This window comes from Heterocephalus glaber, unplaced genomic scaffold (assembly GCF_053883595.1).
Source record: "Heterocephalus glaber isolate CG9 unplaced genomic scaffold, H.glaber_assembly_v1.0 deba00001594, whole genome shotgun sequence".
Classification (NCBI taxonomy): domain Eukaryota; kingdom Metazoa; phylum Chordata; class Mammalia; order Rodentia; family Bathyergidae; genus Heterocephalus; species Heterocephalus glaber.
In genome coordinates, this window is record NW_028258369.1 from 6,955,318 (window position 1) to 6,978,369 (window position 23,052).

At 37.7% G+C, this 23,052-nt stretch overlaps 1 long non-coding RNA gene across 2 annotated transcripts in view; it reads left to right on the plus strand.

Moving 5' to 3' along the window:
- Positions 1-2,583: 2,583 nt before the first annotated feature.
- The window catches only part of LOC147823257 (uncharacterized), a 479,935-nt gene continuing 459,466 nt past the window's right edge, over positions 2,584-23,052 (plus strand). The window contains exons 1-3 of one of the 2 annotated variants that reach the window (XR_015444101.1): positions 2,584-2,633; positions 6,881-7,137; positions 9,062-9,168. This is a non-coding gene — a long non-coding RNA (uncharacterized LOC147823257). Of the gene's footprint in view, positions 2,634-6,880; positions 7,138-9,061; positions 9,169-23,052 lie in introns of those variants that run through there. The other variant, XR_015444100.1, reaches the window with a different exon arrangement.

The window sequence follows — 23,052 nt, forward strand, 5'->3', positions numbered from 1 at the left end:
ATGGCTGGTCCTCCAGCTGCTGCTGGCACTTCTGAGGGTGTGAGGTGAGGCAGCTATTAGAGAAGTGCCAATAAAAACTGAGAAAAAAGGAAGAAGACCCTTGTCTCTTCCAGCCATGCTGTAATTTCCTCTAGGAGATCGCCCATGTTCAATTTCCTGTTGGTAGAACTGACTGGAAGCCAGCTAGTAAAGGCGTCAGAGAAAAGCAGTGGACAGGGTCCCGGTTCCAGGATCATAAGGCAGAGGGTAGAAGGGTGGGCCTGAAGCTGAGTGACAATAGGGAAAGGACTGTGACAGCGATTCACTGTCACCTATGGGAGTGTCTTTGTCTTTCACCCTAGTTTCTGCTTTACATTCCTACTCAACACAGCTGGTTCTTTGCTTGGCCCCTGATGGGGGAAAGATGTTGCACAAAATACAGATGAGTTGCTATTTCCTGTCAGCAATATTTTCTCCACTCCTGCACTACTGGAGGACTTGTTGAAGCCTTTCATGTTAAATTGAATACCATAATATAATTTGGATTTGACTTTAAAATATATCATTAATTTAAGCAAGGTTTAAGAATATTGAGGCTTGAGAGAGAGATGGAGAACGTATGAGAACTCATTAGAAAAGTTAACTCAAGCAATAGGGGAACACATCTTCCTCATAATCCCTTATAAAATGCTTTACTGTTTACATTCTTATTTTGAGTAATTTGAAGGATTTAATAAGGTCTTAAAATCCTCCTGGTTCACTTTTAAATGAACTGGCAAGCTGCAAGATCCCCTTTGATCCACTTATGCAAATTGATCTTAATTTTCCAACTGCACAGCAATACATGCTTAATTATACATGCTTAATTATACATGGTATTGTTAGAGGCACCCATTTTTCATGGAATTAGGAAGGTTTCATAACTTTGGCAAAGTCCTTTAATGAAAGTAGTACTGAGATTGTAGCACTGATATTCTAAATAACATTTCTAATCACCAGTGATGGGGCTTATGGGGTTTTTTACTTTGTGAGAAATAATTTCTTTTATGTCTGAAGGTATGTGCTTTATTTAAACATTTTGTATTTGTCAGTGAAAGTTTCTGATACACTGATTCAGCAGCTGATGTCATCCTGTACCTCCTGGCAATTAACATGGTTTACTTTAGGAAATATTTGGGAAAAGAAGAGAAGTAGAAGAAAAGTTTATAGGGAGAAGGATAAAGATTTAGCTGCTTGGTTGTTTAAAGAATTATTTGTAAAGTGCTAAAATGATGAACAAACTCTTGTTTGTGGCTGAATTCATAGACACTGATTTCCTATCCAGGAAGTTAGAACCAATTTGCAGAGAAGGTCACCCTGCTCCACTTTCATTTCTTAGGCTTATGACTGGGTCCCCTCAATTTCTGGCCTTCTCAACATTTTTACTCCTTTTTTAATGATCTATCCTGGGCTCATATATTTCTTGTCTTTTCTGGAATCTCCAAAGATTGTCATTTATCTGTTGGGTTGACAAACATCATGCCTTTTTATTTTTCCCGTTTAATCATATTTTCTCAGAAAGCGGAAACAGTGATGGCATATGGTTTTAGAATCAGGGTATTCCTCCACTCGCTGAAAACTGTCTCAGCATCACAGATTTCCTTGTGGATAAATTAGGCACTTCTGAAAACAGGATGAGGTCTTTGAGACCTACAGCTATGCTTAATTATAATGCCTTATATTTGCATAATGTTTTAAAGTACACTGTCTCCTATAAAGGCACTTACCTCATTATATTTTAATTGTGTTGTTTACAGGTCTGTCTCTCAATAGAATGTGAGCTTCTGGAGGGCCAGAAATATATATATTTCTCATCTGGCAGGCTTAGTGCCTGGAATATAATTAGTACTTTAATAACTATTTATTGAATATGGGATAAATCTTTACTAGTTTTACTCACAAGATTATCATGAGGATTAGATGAGTCATTAGATAGAAAAACCCTGATTGCTAAACTTGGTATGTAGATGGCACTCAGTAAATGTTTTTTAATTAAGTAACTACTCCTGTGATACAAACAGAATTGTTATTAGGATGGTTGTAAGAGGTAGAGCCATGGAATGCATATCTTTGCTTCTTAGAATGAGAGTTTTTCTATCCTACTTACCGGTTCTCAAGGTGGCACAGCCAGAAAAGCGGAGAAGTGCAGGTCCACTGGTTCTCTAAATAAACACAGTTGTTCACCTAAAGGACTACTAAGTCATATGAGATCATTTTGGTAATACATGACAATCAAAGAGGAGCAATGTGAAGAGAGTTCAAAATAAGGAATAATCCCTCACAGATTTATTCCCTCCAGAAATACAAAATATGATGGGGGTAGCAGATTTACCTTCATTATCAAATTTTGGTTATAAATGTAGCAGGTTGTGATAGAATTCATGTGGGTGAATATTATTTAATCATCAGTTTCTGACTGTAAGCTCTAGGAGGTCAGTTTCTGTCATGATCTACATTGTCTCCCTTGTGCCTGGAATATGGTAGGTGTTTTAGACTGTGTTCATGGGGACAATTCTTCACTCTTTCTTATTCGCCTTCTCCTTCTTTTTATTTTTGCAGCAATGAGCATTGAAGCCAGAGTGTCAGACATGCTAGGCAAGCACTCCACCACCAAGGTACATTCCCAGACTTTTTAATTTTACTTTGAGCCAAGGTCTCACTGAGTTGCCCAGGCTGGCCTCAAACTTGTGATCCTGCTGCCTCAGCCTCCCAAGTAGCTAAAATTACAGCCTTGTGCTACCACACTTGGCTCTTCACTCCTTACACATTCACACTTTTTACCATCTAACTCCTTAGTTTGTCCCATTACAGAGGCAGAATCTGTGTTTCTGCCTCTTTGTTTTGAGTTTGCCCTTGTGACTTTCTCTGGTGAAAGGAATATTAGCACACCAAAGACTTAAAAGGGAGATCAAAAGCTTCAACAGCATTTCAGAGTCTCCTTGTGCCTCTGCTATTGGCATGAGAAGTACATGATTGATTTCACCCAGTAGTAGTACCAGGAGGAGGATGAGAGACTTGTGGAGCAGAATTGAACCATCCCATCCAAACTAGACCAGAAAATCCTACTTCCAGTAAAGATCTGCAGAGTCACTCAGCTGAGCCTATCGTAAATGAGTTGACCCTATTCAACACGGATGTGTAAGAGTATAACGACTGCTGGTCAAATCTATGTAGCTTCAGGTGGTTTTTGCAGCAGTTTTGTGGCAACAACTAATTCAGATGCTTAATGAATATTTGTTGAATGAAGGAATGCATAAATGATATTGCATAGTCAGCTATTCTTAGGGACCTGTTTAATTTCCTAGTATTACCCTCCCTCAAAAGAAGCTATCAGGTAGTGAAAGAGAAGAAAATACCCAGAATTATGCATTAGAAGACCTAATATTTTTTAATTTAAAATTTGCTTCCATATATTTATTAGTGCATATTAATTATACCAAATATTGTGTTTCATTGTGGTATATATATATATATACATATAACACACTTTGATTAGGTTTTAACAGTGGCTCTGCCAACCTTAAAGAGGCATTGCTGAGACAAATCTGTGAAGTTAGAATGATAGTATCAACTACGCATCCTGACAATTTCATAGGAAGTCTGAGGGTGAAAAGCTAAATATCCTCTAACAATATTATTATCAGGTTTTTCCATAATGACTCGGGCATCTGACCTCTTCAGAGAACAAGATATTTCACAAAAGAATGTTTTTCAGAAAATAGAGGTTTGTGTGTGTAAATGCCATTACATTTATTTTTATTTTTTGTAGCCTTCTTAAGCATAGTATTTGATGTCATTATTACTTCTTAATGATTCAGGAATATAATTATGAGCAGTAATAGTTTTGGCCTTTCATCAGCTCAGTTGTGAAATAAGGAGGATATTAAGTGACCTCTAATGACTTCCACTCTCCTTTCTTGTCCTAATGTTTCTCTGCTGTGCTGTGATGTCTTTAGGGGGTATCAAAGTCACTCCTTACCCAAGTGTTCTGCTTCAATAATTCCTCTGCTTGCTGTTAGTCTATTGATCTTGCCCCTCATAGACTTTCTTTGGCTATAAGCGTGTTGCTGTTTCTAATCCACTACTGTTTTCTACAAACACTTTGATTTGGAGGAGACCAGTGGTTTCATTTGTATTTCTAAAATAGTGATATTCACAGATTTTTTGAATCATCTGTGCTGCTGAAAAATCTTTTTAACCAATTTTGAGGCCACCTGGATTACAACTGGCTGAGCTGGCTTCAAGTTGGACCTCTGAGTAGATCAGCTTTTCTTCACTTGCTAATCTTCCATCCAAGCTGGGCTTTAGTATAATCTTGAGTCTATACCCAAAGTGTTCCTCTCCTATCACTCAACAGTACTTTATAGTGTTTTGTAGAGGAAACAAAGTCAACGTTTTTAGACACTTCATGTTAATCCCCTTTGCTATATCCTATTCTACCTTCAAAGAGCGAGCACCATTTTATACCCCACCTAATGAGAATAAAACTCTTAAACATGTTAAGCTACTTCTGAGTTGTGGTTCAGCTAAGGTTCTTCCACACCAGTTGTGTCATGTGATATAGTGGAAAAAATACAAAGGTGGAATCAGAGAGGCATGGACTCATGTTAGCTTTGCCACCTGTTAGATGTTTTGCTTTATAGTTTTATAGTTTCCCAATTATAAATTGAGGTAAATCATTCTCATAGATCCTACCTTATTTGTCCTGTTTTGAGATTTAAACAAGATATATGTATGGAAATTTATCATAATATTTGGCAGATATAAAGATTTAATAAATGTTATCATCCATCTTTTTATTAAGATATATTTACTGTAGAAATTTATAAAACATAGAATGGTACAGATAAAAGTGAAAAACCATGGAATTTTACCACTTAAAGAACTGTTGTTAATATATAGGCACACACACACACACACAAACACACACACAAATACACACATATATATGCCTGCATTTGGTATAGTGGAACAAATAGGCATATGTGTTATATCTATCAATATAATATGCCTGATGCCTACATATTAAATATGTCTATATATTATGTCTACATATATCATGCCTATGTTTTAATAGGCACTATATTAATGGGAATTTATATATTTATTTTGGAGCTCTTTTTGGGTGTCCAAGATCTTCTGGAGCAAAATATTAATACAATTTTTAAAAAACAAGTTTCCTCCCAAGAGGTTGGGGAAGGGAGGCCTCATAATCAAATTATACACAACAATTAAAACCCTCTTTTGCTGATAATTTGGCTCAATTCCATGATGTTTCCCAAATATGTGGCTCATGGATTATACATATCTGCTTCTGTGTTTATCTTAGATAAGAAAATCAAGATTAAGAGTACTTTAAGTCCCGCTTTTTTGCAGGGCTGTATGTTCAAAGGTCAGCAATCTTTCTGGATGGGATGGCAGGAATTATCTGTATAGATAGTTACCTTTTTTTTTTTTAAGGGACTGATATCGTTTCCTTGGGAAGATACCCCACAGATTAGGCAGCCAGAAATCAAGTTCTGTGCTCCAAAATGTCAAAGCTTCAGTTGACAAAGAAATCATTTCAGAATCATGATGTGAAGTGCAAAGTTGGATTTTTCCCAGAATTTTGGTTAGAATTCATATTGCAGAACAAAAGACACCAAAATCCTCTGTGTTTTGAGTTCAGAGAATTGTCAGTCCCTAGGAAGAGCCTCAAGGGTTTGCCTGCTAAGAGGTACCATTTCAGCAGAACAGGTACCAACATGCTTCCCCTCTTTATATGTTTCCCTCTTTTTCAAGTAAAATATGGATATGGGATATAAAGCCAACTTTGGGAGAATTAGAGATTGGTGAAGTAGCAACCATGCCTTCTTCCTCTCCTCTTTATGGAGCAGTCAACTTGCTTCCTCCTTCCTATGTAAGATAGAAAGCAACAGAATTGGCATAATTCCCCTGCCAACTAGCGAGTAAGACTCTCTTCTGTATAATCTGAGGGGCAAAGTGTCTGATGCAATAGGCATCCCCCCCTTTGGTATGGCAAGAGTGTGGAAGTCTCCTGTGCCTGTGTGGACATAACTAAAAGTGGCTAGAGCTGAAATGCTCTTGCTTGCTCCTCTAAGAGGCTGTAAGCTTGGGAAGGGAGTACCGTTAGCCATCCCAAAGACAGGATTCTAAAGAGGAGTGAGCTAACTTCAGCTGGATCTTCCATTCTAGGCCATTGTTCAAGGGAGGCCTCCCATGGGGTCCTCTGAAGAATTAATGTGTTCTCTTTTCTCAGAGCCAGTATTTTAATTCTTGCCTCACAAAGGGAACCCAGGGCAGTCAGAGTTAGACAGGACAATAATGACACCAATTAAAAAAGAAGACAATGACCTCACTATGATCACTACACCACTATCATGTAAGGGAACTGTAGCAGCATAGGAAAGGGATGAAAAAAATCTTTCACTTCTCCTTCCCCATTGGAGGAGTTTGGGCAAAGAAAAGTGTGGTATATTCCCTCACTCCCATTCTAGACCCCTGGAGCCCTTCATCAGCCTGGCTTAGAGGGAGACTTTGAATCAAATATGAGATTGAAATTTTAAAATAGCGAAGATCATGTTTTAAATGGTCTTGATATTAATTAAATGTTACATTAAATATATAAAGTTATGTTAAATGATGACATAATATAGAAAATATAAACAATATAATGAAATAACATAGTGACTAACTTCTTGACTTGCAAAATCCATCCAGCTTTCCATCAAATCAAATGTCTGTCATGTTAAGTATTGAGCAAAAATGTAAGGAATTTGAAAATGAATAAAACAGGTAGCGGTAGACCACTTATGGTAGAGATTTCTGACTGCTTACCAAATCCTTTTTCCTTTTCTTCTAGAGTACACAGTTCCCAGGCTCCCTTCCAGTTGCATGTGGTCATGAGACTGGTTCTCACCAAAGGAATGTTTAAGTGGAAGCTACATGTCACTTCTTTCCTGGGCAGTTCCATCACGCTCTCTTTCCTTGTCAGCTCAATGTGGATAACTACGAAGCTCTGAAGATGCCAGAGCCACAAGGCCAAGGAGTCTGAATCCCTGAATTTCCACAAGGGATAAGCGTTACCTACTGACCAGGAAGTGCATTTTGGACTATTAGGTGAGCAATAAATAAGATTCTGTTGTATTTGAGCTGTTAGGTATTTGAGGCCTATTTACAATAGCAGTTTATCCTACCCTAGCTAACATACCACTGCAATAAGAATTTTCCCTTTACTAATCAAAAGTTTGGCTCTTCTTTAATCTGCAATAACACTTACTTGTTTTGTCCTCTTTTTGTCTTTCCAGCATTTCTTTGTGTGGCTGGAAATACAGTGACTGTGGAATTTTGTGGAGATAAAGTAATTGAAAAGGATTGTATTTAAATGAAATTATTAGATTCAGATTTAATTTTTTTTGTTAAAGCCAAATTTTCAAGATTAAGAGCAGTTATGGGTAGCTAAAAATTTCCATGATCAAGGACAGAGACCACTGTGGAACCTGGCCCAACCTTGCATGATTCTGTGATCATGGGTCCTGGGCTTGGGAGTCAACATCCTTTCCTATTCTGTTTTTCTTTTTTGTCTTTTTTTTGTCATAAAAAAGGCCCAGAAGTTTGGTTTTCTCTTGGCCTCAAGGGAGGAAAATCTTGTGGGATAAGGTAGGAGAAAAGGAAGGGAAATCTACTTTGCTCAGGAAGGAAGCCTGTAGCAGTTGTGAGATAACCCTAAGGAGCTTGAAGGGAGTTCATCTGCATTTAAAGATTTCATCCAGGCCTCTCTGATAATAAAACAAATGTAAACAAAGTGGTTATGAATTTTTAGGATGGGGAATGGATCATTTTTAAAGATAGAAACTTTAAAATTAAATCAGTAAATACTGATGTCTGTGTATATTCACATATATGGAAACTTTATACATTTTGTTTATCATTGCTTGACCTATTCTCTTAAAATTCACTCTAGATTTAGCATTAGTCTGTATGGAATTTTTCTGAATTCAAAAATACCTGCTGGGAAAATTCGCACTGTGCTAAAATAGATTTTATGAGAGACGTTCTCAAGAGGAAATTGCAAAAGAAATTAGAATAACCAATGTCTTTAAGGAAATGTCATAAATAGAGATACTGCAAAATCTTTTCCTATTGACTCCCTGGTTCTGATTGGCACTTCCCTTTTCTTTACTGTTCTGTCAGTGATTTATTTGAGGCTGAGGGCAGATGCCTGGATGATTTGTGAGGCCTACCTAATGCCACGGTGATAGGGATCAATGGTTTGCTTTAAGCAGTAGTAAAATGCATCACCTCTATTGAACAAATGATATTTCTAAAAATATTTTGCTAAGCATAGAAGTAAAACTTGAGATTTACTGTCAGAAAAGAAACATTGGAAAGTTAATCCATCTGCCTCATGACACGATTGGCATTTCTCTCAATCAAATTTTATCTGTCAACCCCTTTGAAAGGAAACAATCACCTCAAAAAGATGTTCATGCCTAAATAGCCTTCTTTGGAGGAGGAGGAAGAATTCTATTTGACACACTGCATTTTGCTGTACCACTCCTTTTCAAAATGAAGTCCAGGACAAGCGACTGTTAAGACCAAATGAACCAAAACCAATCCTTAAATATAATTGAGTTCCCAAAGCTAAGGTGAATTAAAAAAATGCTTTATGTTAATTATTTAGTTTTTACTTTTCTCTATTTATAAAATGAATTAATGCAAAAATTTGGAAAAGCGAGGTGGTCACAGTGGCTCATGCCTGTAATCTAAGCTTTTCAGGAGGTTACCAGCCTAGGCAACTTGGTCAGACTCTGTCTCAAAAATAAATAAGATAAAATATTAAATAAAATAGGGCTAGAGATATAGCTCAGTGGTAGTGTGATTGTCTAGCATATGCAAGGCCCTGGGTTCAATTCCCCACACTGAAAAAAATTTGGAAAAGCCAAATGAACACAAATCAGAAAGCAATGACATACCCCCAAATATCTTCATCTATATTTGTTTAAGATTTTCTATGGTTCTCCTTTATTTCAAACATTTGCAGGTTGTGGATTTCAAACTAGAAACTGATACTAATGGACAAGTGAATGGGCATATTCAAAGTGAGAAATGAAATAAACGATGTTTAAAGAAACTAAAGAAATGTGAGTGTATTTTTAAAAATAATTGCAAGTTAAAGAGATAAGTGTTTTTGTTATTCTAGTAAAATACTTTCATATTTTATGAATAAAAATACACTATAATGCACACTAAATTCTGTATATAATTAGTGTGTAGGGTTGCGATAGTCCAGGAAACATTAGAAAGTTGGTAAACTGCAATTTTATAAATGCTGCACATGGAATACAGAAATAAATGGATTATTTAGAGTACTATGTATTATAACTCTTGATAATGGATATGAAAGCCTTTTGTTAATTCTAACATGTTATTAGATGTGGTAGAGATGCTATTTTTGCTATGATTATTTTAATGAAGAAGTCCATATAGTAAAAACTGAGTTCTATATGAACTTCTCCTGAATACTTAGGAGGACATGATGTACTGAATATAGAGTTTGAGCAAGAAATAGTTAAAGGGTGATCATGTAGAAGAGTGATTTAGTTTGACCCTGTGAATCTCAAGGAGGCTTCTTTTATAGGGAGGCGTGGTGGGGTGAAAGGGAGGTCAGGGGAATGGGAAAAAACAAGAACTAAGATATATCATGTACAGGTATAAATTCCCAATGATGAATGTGATCATAATGCATACCTAAAATGTACCAATAAAGTTAATTAAAAAAAAGTATAAAATGGATCTTTCCAGGATAAAGACTTTAGTCTTAATTAAAATAATTAAATTACTTAAAATCCCTTTAGAAAAATAAATATTAAATTAAATGATAACTAAATAATAATCTACCCTTGCCAGGAAGTTTTCCTTAAATTTCAAGATAACTCCAGCAATTTTATTTCACTTTGGATGTCCCTTGATTAAAACCTGGGCAGGGCTTTGGGACCATATTGAGTTGTTTCCCTTTTTAAAAAACATTTTGGTCTCCTCATGTTGAGCATTTTCCCCAAGTCAGCCTGTTAAAATATTTCTTTCATGTTTTAGTTAGAAACATTTCCAGCACTTGAAAAGCAAATACAGAATGTTTATGTCATCTAAGAAGCCGCTAGCTTTTTGCTAGTCTTTACTGATGTTAAAACTACATAATTTGTAACAGCCCAAAATGGCTGAGATTGCAGGAAGTTGAATTCTTTTCTTTGAAAATTTAACAATATTTTATTACCACAGAGCCTTTGTTTTATTCCTCTATGTAAGTCAGGGTAGGACAGGTGTCATAATAAACAATTTCAAAAATCTCAGGGGCTTAATAGACTGAGAGTTTGCCTATCACTCATGTCACATTTGAACTCGGGTAGGGGTATAACTAACTGTTCTCTACTGAGTCATTCAGGGATCCAGGCATTTCCCATCATGTGGTGTGAATCACTTCCACCCACATCTCATTGGCCAAACTTGGTAACATGGCCCCTTCTAATTGCAATTAGCTACATGCCCAGGAAGAAAAGGAAATTGTATTTTGTGTATGCATAGTAGTCTACGTCATCCCCCACCCCAAAATTGGAATAATCTCTAACCAAAAGTCTGAAATCTTCTAGATTGTTCCTTAAAATAGAAAATCACCATTAAGATCAGAGGAATGGCTGGGTGGCAAACATTTTGGTTTTGAAGCCAATATATAATACCTGCGGACCTCAACTTGGTGTTCAGAAGACTGAGTGTTGATGGGCTATATAGGTCTTGACTCATAATGATATATTCTCACGTGGCATGGTATGGGGCAGTGATGTATGACTCTGGAGGCCTTACCTCTGAAAACTCTCAAAATTGATAAATGAATATACATGCAAAAATAACATTTCTAAATCAGCCACCCATTGAGCCAGTGCAGGAAACATTACATAATGCCCAAGAGCACCATGCTGTTCTTTGCTAATGATGCACTTCTAAGAATTAGGTTGTTTCTTGGAGAATATTTAAGAGGTCTACTACCAAACTAATGGGTGTTCAGAGAAGAGTGACTAAGAGAATGAGAGTACTTCAGACCATATGATTCATTCAACAGCACTGCAGGAGCACCCTGTGCCATTTGCTCTGGTGCTGGAGAGATGGGAATAACAAAGGAAGCTGTGTTTCTGCCTTTATGGAAGGTCATTACGGTGACAGTGAACAAGAACGCAAATGTCTGAGTGTGTTAAAGTTAACAAGTTATGAAGAAAACAGAGTGATATTCTAGGAGGTGTCTAGTAACAGTGAGACTATGTTAGACAGAGTCAGGAAAGGTCTTTCTGAGGAGGTGGGATATGTTAGTGGAACTCTGAATGACATGAATAGTTCAGCCATGTGGGGAAGGACAGTCCAGATAAAAGCCCTAAGGTGGAAATGACCTTGGTGTGTTTAAGTAGCAACAAGGTCAGTGGGACTGAAGCTTGTGAGCAAGGGGGAGGACAGGTGAAGAAGCAGTCGAAGAGATGGGTAGTGTCCATCTCATGGTGTTTACATTTTATTTGAAGTGTGGTAAGAAGTTACCAGAAAGTTTAAGTAGGGAAGTGACATGACTAGGTTTACATGATTTAAACTGGTATTCTGGCTGCTGTGTGGTGAAAGGACAAAACAGGAGCTGAGTGGCCCCAAATGGTGGGAGTGCAATGGTCTTGCTACTGGAGCCTCTGTCCCACAAACTTTAACCACGTGCTCCCATAAGAAACATGGACTCTACAGCACCAGTATTGATTTTGGGAGGCTGTATTATTGTCTCAAGAAAATAGAAAACCACCCTTTTTTTTTCACTGGACATCCTTTCTACTTTATCTCTGATCTTAATGAAGATTGCTAATTATCATTTTCTTCTTTAGTAAAAAGGAAAAAAAGAAAGAAGGAAAAATTGAGTTTTATTATGAGAAGTTCAATTCTGGCTAAAATCCACTCCTAGCCTCCTTGCCATGTAGAGGTGGTCAATGAGATTTAGGCAAAACATGTTGGGTGGGACCTACGAGAAGAATCTGTAACGGGGAGAGTTCTCTTGGAACATAGGTATGATGGCTGGAGATAAAGTAAACTCCTTGGTCTGCAGCAAGCTTGGGGTGGAAACCCTGAATATAAGAGGCTGGAGCAGGAAGACAAAAGGAGTCCAAGTCCCTGATGACTATATGGAGGCATCTCACATCCCTCAACTGCCTAAGCTACACTTCTTTTATGCAAATGAAAAAGAAACTTCTATCTTGTTTAAAGGACTTGCATTTTAATTACTAGTGGCCAAATATAATCCCTAACTGATGCACTTCTGTCCAGCTGAAGCTACTTTTTAAAACAGCATTTCCTAATTTCTTTGAGCTGGTTTATGATAAACGGTTTCTAGTCAAATAAATTTGGTAAATGCTGCATGTACCTTCTTTGATCACTCTATTTAATAATGCACCACCAGAACTAGTACCATCCAACCTGTACTCCTTTTCTTTTCCTTCGCCTTCAAATTTTTTCATATCATTTATCATTATCTAACATATCACTAAATATATGTTCATATATGTTATTCATATGTGCTATTTATTGCCTGTATCTTCACCATTCAAAAGTAAGCTATATGAGGATTTTTTTTTTCTTCACTGCTGTGTCATCTGATCATCTGCTTCCATCAAACTATTCAGGTGAGACTGATCAAGACCAATCACAACAGTACACTTTGATTGTTACTTCTCTCTCTCTCTCTCTCTCTCTCTGTGTTTTAAGTTGGTTGGTTTCCATTCTCCTTGGTCTGTGTCTCACTGAATTAAAATACACCCTAGAAGCAAAGGTCAAGGACTTAATTGGCAAGGAGGAGAGAGAACAAAATTCTTGATACTCCCCAGCACTTGTCAATGTGCAGCATTTTATGTGATATGAACCTATTATTGGGAAATGGTCCCTGTTTTGCTGCTCTAGGTGATAATGATGGCTTTCCTGGGCTGTCTTGGTAGAAGTCAAATGATGACAGGCCCTCTGGCCTTCTTTATCTGAAGGGAGCCGGCAGCAAGTGCTGCTGAGATTTTAGGCTAAAATGAAGAAACTTGTGAAGATGTTGCGATTATGACACCTATCTGTCCCCAGCTCCCTGCCAACTTGGATGCAATTTTCACTTTACAAACGTACACTCTTGCTTCTATTGGCATGAATTAAAGAATAAGATTGAAGGTTTGCTTGATAGTACAAAAGGGTATTACAGAGATCACAAATGACCCAATATAGGGCACTACATCTCCAACACCAAAAGAAGAAAGACATTTTTCTTCTATTTCAGTGTGGTGTGTATGAGGGGTTACACAGCCCTGGGCAGTCTGGTCACTTTAGAAATGCCCTTGTTAGTGAGGCAAGATGGTATGGAGGCACAGTCCTGGAGCTAGTCTGGGATACCAAAGCCTTTTGGTCTCGTTCTGAGGTCCTTACTTCCTAGGACTCAATTTCTGTGCTTGTAAAAAGGAGTAAAAAGGGTTCAAGAGCTCCCTGCTCTGTAGGATTTGGGGGAAATTAATAAGGCAAATGAACTCAGATTGTCCTCTTTCAATGGTACATTGCTGCTTATCAAAGTATTATCAGGCTTAGTGACTTAAAACAAAGCAATTTATTATTTCTCATGGTTTAATACAAGTATAAAATGAGATCACACCTGTATAGCTTTGAGCACAGGGCTGGGCACAGAGTTGACACTCAATAATTGTTAGCCCTTACAATGAGGAGGATGACTTTCTATGTGAGAATACCCTAAACTATGTGCTATTGTGAAATTGTGCATTGGAGCAGCAGAGGAGAACTACGGGGTTCCTTGATACTAGGGCTGCCCTATAATGTACAGCATCTCATAAAATATTTGTCACTGGATATAAATAGTTCAACTAAAATGTATCACAAAAACTCATGGGAGGTAGATAATTTTATTAATAAGATTTAGCCTAATGAATAGAAACACTGTTTACATTCTTGTTTATTGTCAAATCAATGTGTGTGAAGATTCTTTGTCATTCATGTCCAGCCATTATCTGTTCTTGTTCAGGTCTAAGTACCATTTATTAGTGTTTTTGTCAAATGTGTTATTCCTAGATAATATCATATTATTAGATATGATATTAATCCTTCAACAGAAAGAGATAGCAAAGGTGGTAGTACTCACAATGCCATTACTTTTTGAAATCCGCTTGTGTTGAAACCACAGAGATCTTCTTGCCCTACAGCGCTTTGTTTAACGCAGCCTACTTCATTACTCATACACTGTATCATTTATCATGTGGCCCTGAATACTGGCTTCTGATGACTCTCTCAGAGGTTGTTTACCATGCTTTGTTGATGACAGACAGTTTTATCCAAGGTATGCAGGAAAATGTGAATAACAAGTCATTTTTCTGGTCATGTTAAGTTTACCATTCAGAATTTTATAATGCAAATGAACAAAGATCTTCCAGCCATGTCATCACTTGAATTCTTGAGGCTATAGTCATTGCATTCCTAGAATCTAGTCTTTTTCAACATTGATCAGCATCTTGGTTGCCAGTGAAGGGGTCGATAGGAGAAAGCATGTCTGCTGCTACCCCTGTAAAACAGAGGTGGAATATGGGTGGATGAGTTGACAGTATGTGTTTCAATATGTGTTTCAAGCCTCTTTCTGTCTTATCAATACTTTTCCCTTTCTATTTTAATAGTCCATAAAAATGAAGGTTCTGTACCAGTCATAGTGTTGATGTAGAATGAATGCTACTATAGTGTAGCGAAGGGGTTGAGGATGGGTAGTTAAAGGGATTTAATGAAAGGGGAATTCTTATTAGCATTTCACTCTATTAACTCTTTGAGGAGGATGCAGGGTTGGCAAGTGACTTTGATAATAGACACTTAGAAATGATCTCTATTGATGAGCATGTCAGAAGAAAATATTAAGACTCCTATTTATATTTACTTTTGGTAAAACAAGAAGAAAAAAAAGAAAAAATATGCTTTATTGGTATTTAGGGTTGCCAGAAAAAAACGAGGGCATATGTTAAATTTGAATTTCAGAGAAACAATTTTTAGTAAAAGTATGTTCCAAAGGGATATACTTATACTTAAATAATATTTGCTTATATATGTATATATATATCAATATAGCTACACATCTTATATAACATATAGATCTTATCTGTTTTTGTACATAATATTATGTATACTCATTTAGTTATGCAGATATTAGAGTTTTAAAACAGATATAATCAAATTTTAAAAAACAACATTACTTCTATTTGAATCTATGTATCTTTGTGGATTTTTTTCTCTCTCAGCTGTCATAGCTTTAAAAATCAAATATCAAAGTAAACTTAATTTAGCAAATGACTTTTGAAATAAATGAAAAATAAATAAGAGAGAAAATTTGATCATATCTCTCTCCTTAAAGATGTCATATTTTTCCTGTGAGACCAAAAGTAATCTTTGTACATTTAATAAATGAAACAAATTTAAATATTAAAATTTGTTTTTATTCATAAATGTTTGGAGTACATGTTTCATATTAAAGAGTGGTTACATGTCCTGAACATATCTTGATTCTCTTTATTCCCCTTCCCTATCTACCTCCCTCCCTCTGTCTTTAGATCCTCTTTCTCCATTTCATTTATTATTTTTAGTTCATTTTTATGACATATAAAGATTATATTCACTGAGGGTAGCAGATTTTTTTATGCTCCCTTTCCTTTCTCTTTTTCCTCATCTCAAGCTCTTGGTCCCTTTTCCATTTGCAAAAGATCTATGTCCATTTTTCCTTTTATCAATCTTCTATTTTGCTCTTTATTTGTACTTTGGATTATTCAAATGAGTATTTGAGTAAGGTAAATGAGTAAATGAGTACAGTATTTAAGTTTTTGTATCTGGTTTGTTTGACTTAACATAGATTTAAGATATTGTACCTTCATTTTTAATCATTTTAGACTTCAACTTTGGGAGCACGTCTTAGTTACTTTCTTCATCACTGGAATGCAATATCTGACACAAATTAAAGGAGGAGGGGTTTATTTTGGCTCACACTTTCAGAGGTCTCAGTCTATGTAAGGTCAGTCAATTCCAAGGCAGAAAGTAAATACATGGTGTAAGGGACTGGTAGAGGAAAGCTTCTTATGTTATGGAAGATAGGAAGCAAGGAGAGTGAAGGAAGGAGTTGGGAAGGGAGATATATCCTTTCAGGTTATGCTCCTCATAACCCATCTCTTCTAACCAGACACTACCTCCCAACAGCAGGTCAGCTATATTGCCCTCATGATTCAGTTATCTTCTGAAAGCCCCACCTATGAGTACATGAGGCCTTTTGGGGACATCCTCAATCCAAATCATAACATTCTGCCTTTGACACCCCAAAGACTCATGAGCATCTCTCTATGCAAAATGCATTTAGTTCATCTCTAAGAGCCATCAAAATTTTAACAGTTCCAAGAGGGCTGAAAAGTCCAAGTCCAAAGTTTTCTCTGAGACTCAAGGCAGACTCTTAGACATGAGCCCCTGTAAACATCCAAAAGAAAGTTAAACATTGCTGACATACAGTGGCACAGAATAAACATTCCCATTCCAAAAGGGAAAAGATACAGACAGAAAGAAGTAAGACCAAAACAAGACTAAAATCCAGCAGGGCAAACATTAAATCCTATAACATTTGGACAGCATCTGTACAGCATCTGGAGCAAGTTGTGACCAGGTGTGAACGCCAAATGGCTTGGGCTCCCCCACCCATATGGCGTTGCTGGTTGCAGCCCTCAGGGCTTGTCTCTTGGGTTGACTTTGCTCACTGCCTGTGGTGTTTCTCAGCAGACATTCCATGTTCCTAGCTTCTCCAACTTCCTGGAATCTCCATTGCACTTTTGATTTCACTCTTAAAACTTCTTACACTAATCTTTGAGAGGCACACTGGTTGGCTTCCCAGACCTTCTGAAATCTGGGTGAAAGCCTCTCTGACCCCACAACTCTTCTATTGTGCATGCCTATAAAACCAGCACCATGTGGTTGATGCCAAGGTCTATCCCCAGCTTGAGCAACAGCCAGGCCCCTGTGGATCATGGCTGTAGAGGTCTCTGAGTGCTTGGGTGGCTAAGCACTATGAAAGGAATCTTGGGGAGCCAATTCCAAACGTGGCCTTTCTCAAGCAGGGTGCTCTGGTGTTCTCTTCTCAAATGAAAGCTGTACAACTTTACATTCTTGAACCTGTAATGGGTGGGGCCTTTTGGATTTTTGAGATGCCCTCAAGGCATCTTTCCTATTGTTCTGATGTAAAATACTTGGTTTTGCTTTAATGTTAAACTTTCAGCAAGGAAGCACTCCTGGGTCAAAATTTTATAGGCCCCAAATTTATAGATGTTTCCTTTCTGGCCACCAGCATAATTTTTTACATTATTTAGCTCTGCTTCTTGGTCCTGCTTCTCATAGTGGATATGATCATGTGATTTTACACTTACTTTTCTTTATGTGGAATATTATGTTTATTGATTTATGTATATTGACCCATCCCTGAATCGCTGGGATGAAGATGACTTGGACATGATGTATGATCTTTTTGATGATTTGTTGCATTCTGTTTGCAATATCTTGTTGAGGATTTTTGCATCAATGTTCATTAAGGAAATTGGCCTATAATTTTCTTTTTTTATTTAATTCTGGTATGGTTTTATTATCACATAACACAAACTTCAAGGAATGAGTTTGGCAGTGTTCCTTCCCTTTTAATTTCATGGAAGAGTTTTTTTTTTGTATTAAATTCTTTTATCGGTACATTGTAGGTATACAACACAATTACATTTCTCATTGGGAATTGTACCTTTATATAATGCATCTTGGTTCTTATTTTTTCCCCATTCCTAGCCCTCCCTTCACGCCCTCCACCCTTCCCTATTTACAAAGACTTTATTTCCATTTTTTTCCATGGAAGAGTTTGAAGAGTATTGGTGTTGATTCTTCCCTGAACTTCTGGTAAAATTTAGCAGTGAATCTACTGGGGCCTGACTTTTCATACTCAGTGGTTTTTTATTAATGCCATTATTTCATTGGTTTTTATTGGTGTATTCAGGGTTTTCATATTTCTTGGTTCAATTCTGATAATACATATTTTTAGGAATTTATCCATTTCTTTCAGATTCTCTAATTTATCGGAATACAAATTTTCAAAATACTTTTTTATAATTCTATGGATTTCAGTGGTGTATGTTATGATTTTGCCTTTTTCTTTTCTGATTGCCTTGATATGAGTCTTTTCTTTCTGTCTTTTGGTAAGTTTAACTAAGGGTTTACCAATTTTTCCATCCTTTCAAAGAATGAACTATGTAATTTATTGATCCTTTGCATTTTTAGGTTTCAATTATGTTAATTTCTGCTCTGATCTTTATTTCTTTCCATCCACAAATTTTAAATTTTGATTGCTCTTATTTCTCTAGGACTTTGAGATGCATCATTAGATTATTGACTTGAGGTTGCTCAATTTTTAAAAATGCGGGCACTAATAGAAATAAATTTTCCCCTTAGGACTGATTTCATTGCATCTCATAGGTTCAGTATAATGTGTTTACGTTATCATTTGTTTCTAGGAACTTTTCAAGTTTTTCCCCCTTTTTTAATACCTATTGATTATTCAAGAGTGTATTGATCTTCGTATTTTCATAGCTTCTGTGATTTCTTTTGTTGTTGATTTTTAGTTTCATTCTGCTATGATATGTTAGTATGCAAGAGGTTATTTAAATTAATTTTTGTTTATTTAAGCATGAATTATGGCCTAAGATATGGTCTATTTTGGAGAAAGTTCCATATGCTGCTGAGAAAAATGTATATTCTCATTGTCATTGGAGGAAACACTGTAGATATCTGTTAATTCTATTTGTTTGATGGTGTGATGCAATTCTAGTATTTCTTTGTTGATTTTTTTTTGTCTGGTTGGTCTATTTGTGACAGTGGGGAATTAAAGTTCCAAACTATAATTGCATTGGTATTTATCCTTTTATGTCCAATAGTTTTTGTATCTACATGTCTTTTTATGTACAGTAATTTTTGTTTTATGAGATTGGGTGCATATATTTATAATTGGTATCTCTTCCTGTTGAATTGCTTCCTTTATTAGTATGTATCTTGTTTGTCTCTTCTGGTCAGCCTTGACTTGAAGTCTACTTTGTCTGAAAATAGTGTATCTATTCCTGTTTGCATTTGGGCTCTGGTTGGATGGAATATCATTTTCTATCATTTCACTTTCAGTCTATGTGTTTCTTTATTGATGAAGTGTGTCTCTTTCTGGCAACTTTGAGTTGGATTTTTTTTGGTACCCGGGATTGAACTCGGGTCCTTGTGCTAGGAGGGCAGGCGGTGGAACCACTGAGCTAAATCCCCAACCCTGGGTTTTGGTTTTTGATCCAATCTGCTAGACTGTTTTTTGATTGGGGAGTTAAGACCATGGACATTGTTATTATCGAGAAATATTTACTGAATTCTGTCAGTGCATTATTTTTCCAGTGCTGATTCCTTTAGTTTTTTCTTTTGTTTTACTACTCTCCCAGTTAAATATATTCCTTCCCTTGGGCTCTTTGGTAATGTTGGCCTCACTGTTTCTGTCTAGGATTCTTTTAAGTACTTTATGCAATGTTGGTTTGATGGTCGTGGATTTCTTTAGGTTCTCTTTGTTGTGGAAAGTCTTTATTTCACCATCAACTTTGAAGTGTAATTTTGCAGAATATAGTAGTTCGAATAGGCAACTGTCTTCTTTTAGGGCTTGAAAAACTTCACTCCTACCTCTTCTGGCCTTCAAGGTTTGTGATGGGAAATCTATTATTCTGATAGGCTTGCTTTTTGTAGATTTGATGATTTTTCTCCAACAGCTTTTAGTATTTTCTCTTTGTGAATGACTACTGGTTATATCAACATCTACAGAACCTATTATATATCAATCATATAATTTAAAACTTGTTTTCACAATTTCACACATTTTTCAGTAACCTAGGAATACAATGAGATAGTATGATGACAGTTATGCTGGGATGTAGAGGCTGAGGGAAGGGTAAAGGAAGATGACAAGGAAGAAAATAGTTAGAAAAGGGGAAGAAGAAAATATAGGTAACAGTGAATGAAAAGAAAAGAGCACTTTGGTGATATTTTTGTGTTTAGAATGGAAGGAGAGGGGGAGAGGGCTTGAGAGTTTATTGTGAGAATAGGAAAAAGAAAGAAGGGGTGGAAAGTATAATTGGAAATTGGAGGAAGCTGTACGAAGGTCAGAACTAATTAATATGTTGATAAAAAGCTTGTGTTTGTATTCTCCGTGCACAATTTTTGCTGAGGGTTAACCTGATATGACCATGAGAGACACTACCTAAAATAAAGCACTAATCAATTCTTATTCTCTGTTTTGCATATACAAACACTATATATATGTGTATACACACACACACACACACACACACACACACATATATATATCAGGTAAGAAGAGAAAAAGAAAAGAAAAACAAAACCCATATGAAGACACAAAAGTGGAGTCCTCTCAGTCCTGTCTAAACTTTAGTCTGAATTCTATGAGTGTGTTCTTCCCCCTTAGTTAAAAAATGGAGGAAAAGAAATGGAGAGATCTTATGATCTTATCTTATAGCAGTTGTGGGGCCTGACCTCCATCTTCTATGATTATGACTAGAGACAAGCTTTTAACCTGGTTTCCCTCCTCTGATTTGTTCTCTTGCCTACCAATGAGTGAAGGAGATTAGGGGCCCAGGCAAATTGCCAATCTATTTCTCTTCCTTCTGCAGGTAGTACTCTGTTAGGTTTCAGCTGTACTCCTATGAGCATGAGTAGCCAGAGATTTTTGTCTCTGTTTTAGGATTGGACACTCAATTGTATAGGAGGTGAGGAAGACACAGCAAGACTGGTCAGACACCCAGTCTTTTATTGATCTCTGGAATGATTTCCTTGATTTCTGTGTCCTTCCCTCTCTGATAATCCCTGCAGCTGCTTATGTCTGCTCAGTATACGCCTTGCCAGGTGAGTATGCAGTGGAACACCTTCTGACCACATCACCCCTGTCCAGTGTCACACCTGCACCAAGCTCTCTGCTCATGCCTCTCAAGTAGTCTCTCTCATGGGCTGGAGATTTAGCTCAGTGGTTCTGGCACCTGCCTTGAAAGCACAAGGCCCCAAGTTTGATCCCTGGTTCCAAAAACAAAACAAAACAAAATAAAACAAAACAAAACAAAACAAAACACCCCCCTGCAAAAAAACCTCAAGTAGTCTCTCTCCAGCCCTGGCATTTAGGGCTGGGTGGAGGAAGGCCCTTCTGCTTGGAACTCAGGAGCTTACAGGGGTGCTGAGCTCAGCAGCCTTTGGTAAATGGTGGTATGGATTCTGCATGGGCACAGAGCTTGGTGGCTTTTGGGGGAGGGGCCGTGGGAGAGTGCCTGCTCTGGCACTGTTCCAGTGTCTTTTCTCCACTCCAGATCACATCCATCATAGCCTCTGCATGCCCCTGTGACTCACTGTCCCACAGATTGCTGAAGGCCTTTTTCTCCGTTTTTGGGAATATGCCCTTGTTTCTTTCTGACCCTAGGGTTCTCCAATCATAACTCAATCACCACCCTCTGAGTGATTCTCTGGCCCCCACCTTTCTTCGTGCTCTAATCTGAGAGGTCTCTGTGCTGCAAATATCTCCTGCTCTGGGCCTGGTCTCCCTGCAGGGAGAGAGAACAGGTGGGCAGTGGGTGGTGACTGAACACTGTAGTCTGGCCCACACTACAGCACTGCACTTCTTCCTTTAGGGGGTTAGATCCTTTCCCAAGATGACTTGTTGGCCAGACCTGATATAGCGAGATGGCCCTGCTTCTTTTTCTAAACTCCTGATCCTGCAGTCAATCTGGTGGATTTCTCCAAGTTGCTTTCCTGTGTTTGGGTGTTGTGTCCCACCCTCCCCTGCCAGTGCCTGCAGATCGTAGTGAGCATCTTATGGGCACCGCTGCCTTTAGTTTGTTGTGATTGGCCTAACACTTTGTTGTTAAGTTGTGGTCACTAACATTCTTCTTGAACACATAACAGCATTTTACCAGATTTATACTTAGATACTCGGGGTTGAGGGGAGACTACTGGGAAGCCCTTCTTTTCTATGTAAAACCTCAGTAAAAATGACCATATTCTTGGGAGAGTAGCACAGAACCCCCCCCCTCCCCCGCCACCCTTTAAAACAGAGATGTGGAGTTTTATAAGAAGACCTCATTTCCTTAGTTTCTGGCTGTCTCAGATTCATAGGGAGTTTGCCAAGTACACTGTGCCTTTGTACACCTAAAGATTTGGTAGGGAAGGACAAATGTCATTAGAGTGTGAAAACTGAGTCTTTTTCCAGAAAATCATTCCTGGGGGCTTTAACCTCCTGAGCTCATGGGTTCTGCTTTGGAGTGGGTGGCTCTGGAGGGCACTGCCCAACCCAGCAGCCATGGAAACAGCCATGGTATGTTGCTCTTGAGATCAGCAGCAGGCATCCATAGGACAGTGACATACATGACTGACTCCGGGAACCAGGATGACAGACAAACACTCATCCCAGTCATATCACCCACTGTGCTTAAGGGCTGGAGCAGCAAGGGCCTCACAACTGCAGCAAGAGGAACATCACAGCATGGGTGGCAGGAGGCTTGGCGGCCTCACAAGGTGTCTGCAAATACCCTTCACTTGTGTAGTTTGGCAGTACAGTGGTGCATGGAGACAGTGTCCTGGGCCTAGTTGGAAATATTGGTCTCAGAAATAGGCTTTTTAAGGTTGGAATCTTAAGACCAAGGCTTAAAATGGTGTGATAAAGGCCATGACATTTCCAAAAACACTTCTCTTTTGCTGGCCAACAGATGGTGGCTCTAAATTTGCAGTGCAATTAGGTTAGAAAAGAAGAAAGTATTTAGAGCGCTAGTAGAGCCATTATCTGAATAGTATGGAACATAATGGTTTCTTTGGTAACCAAGCCAAGGAGACACCCACACAAAGTTAGAATGCACTGGGCTCATTTCTGTT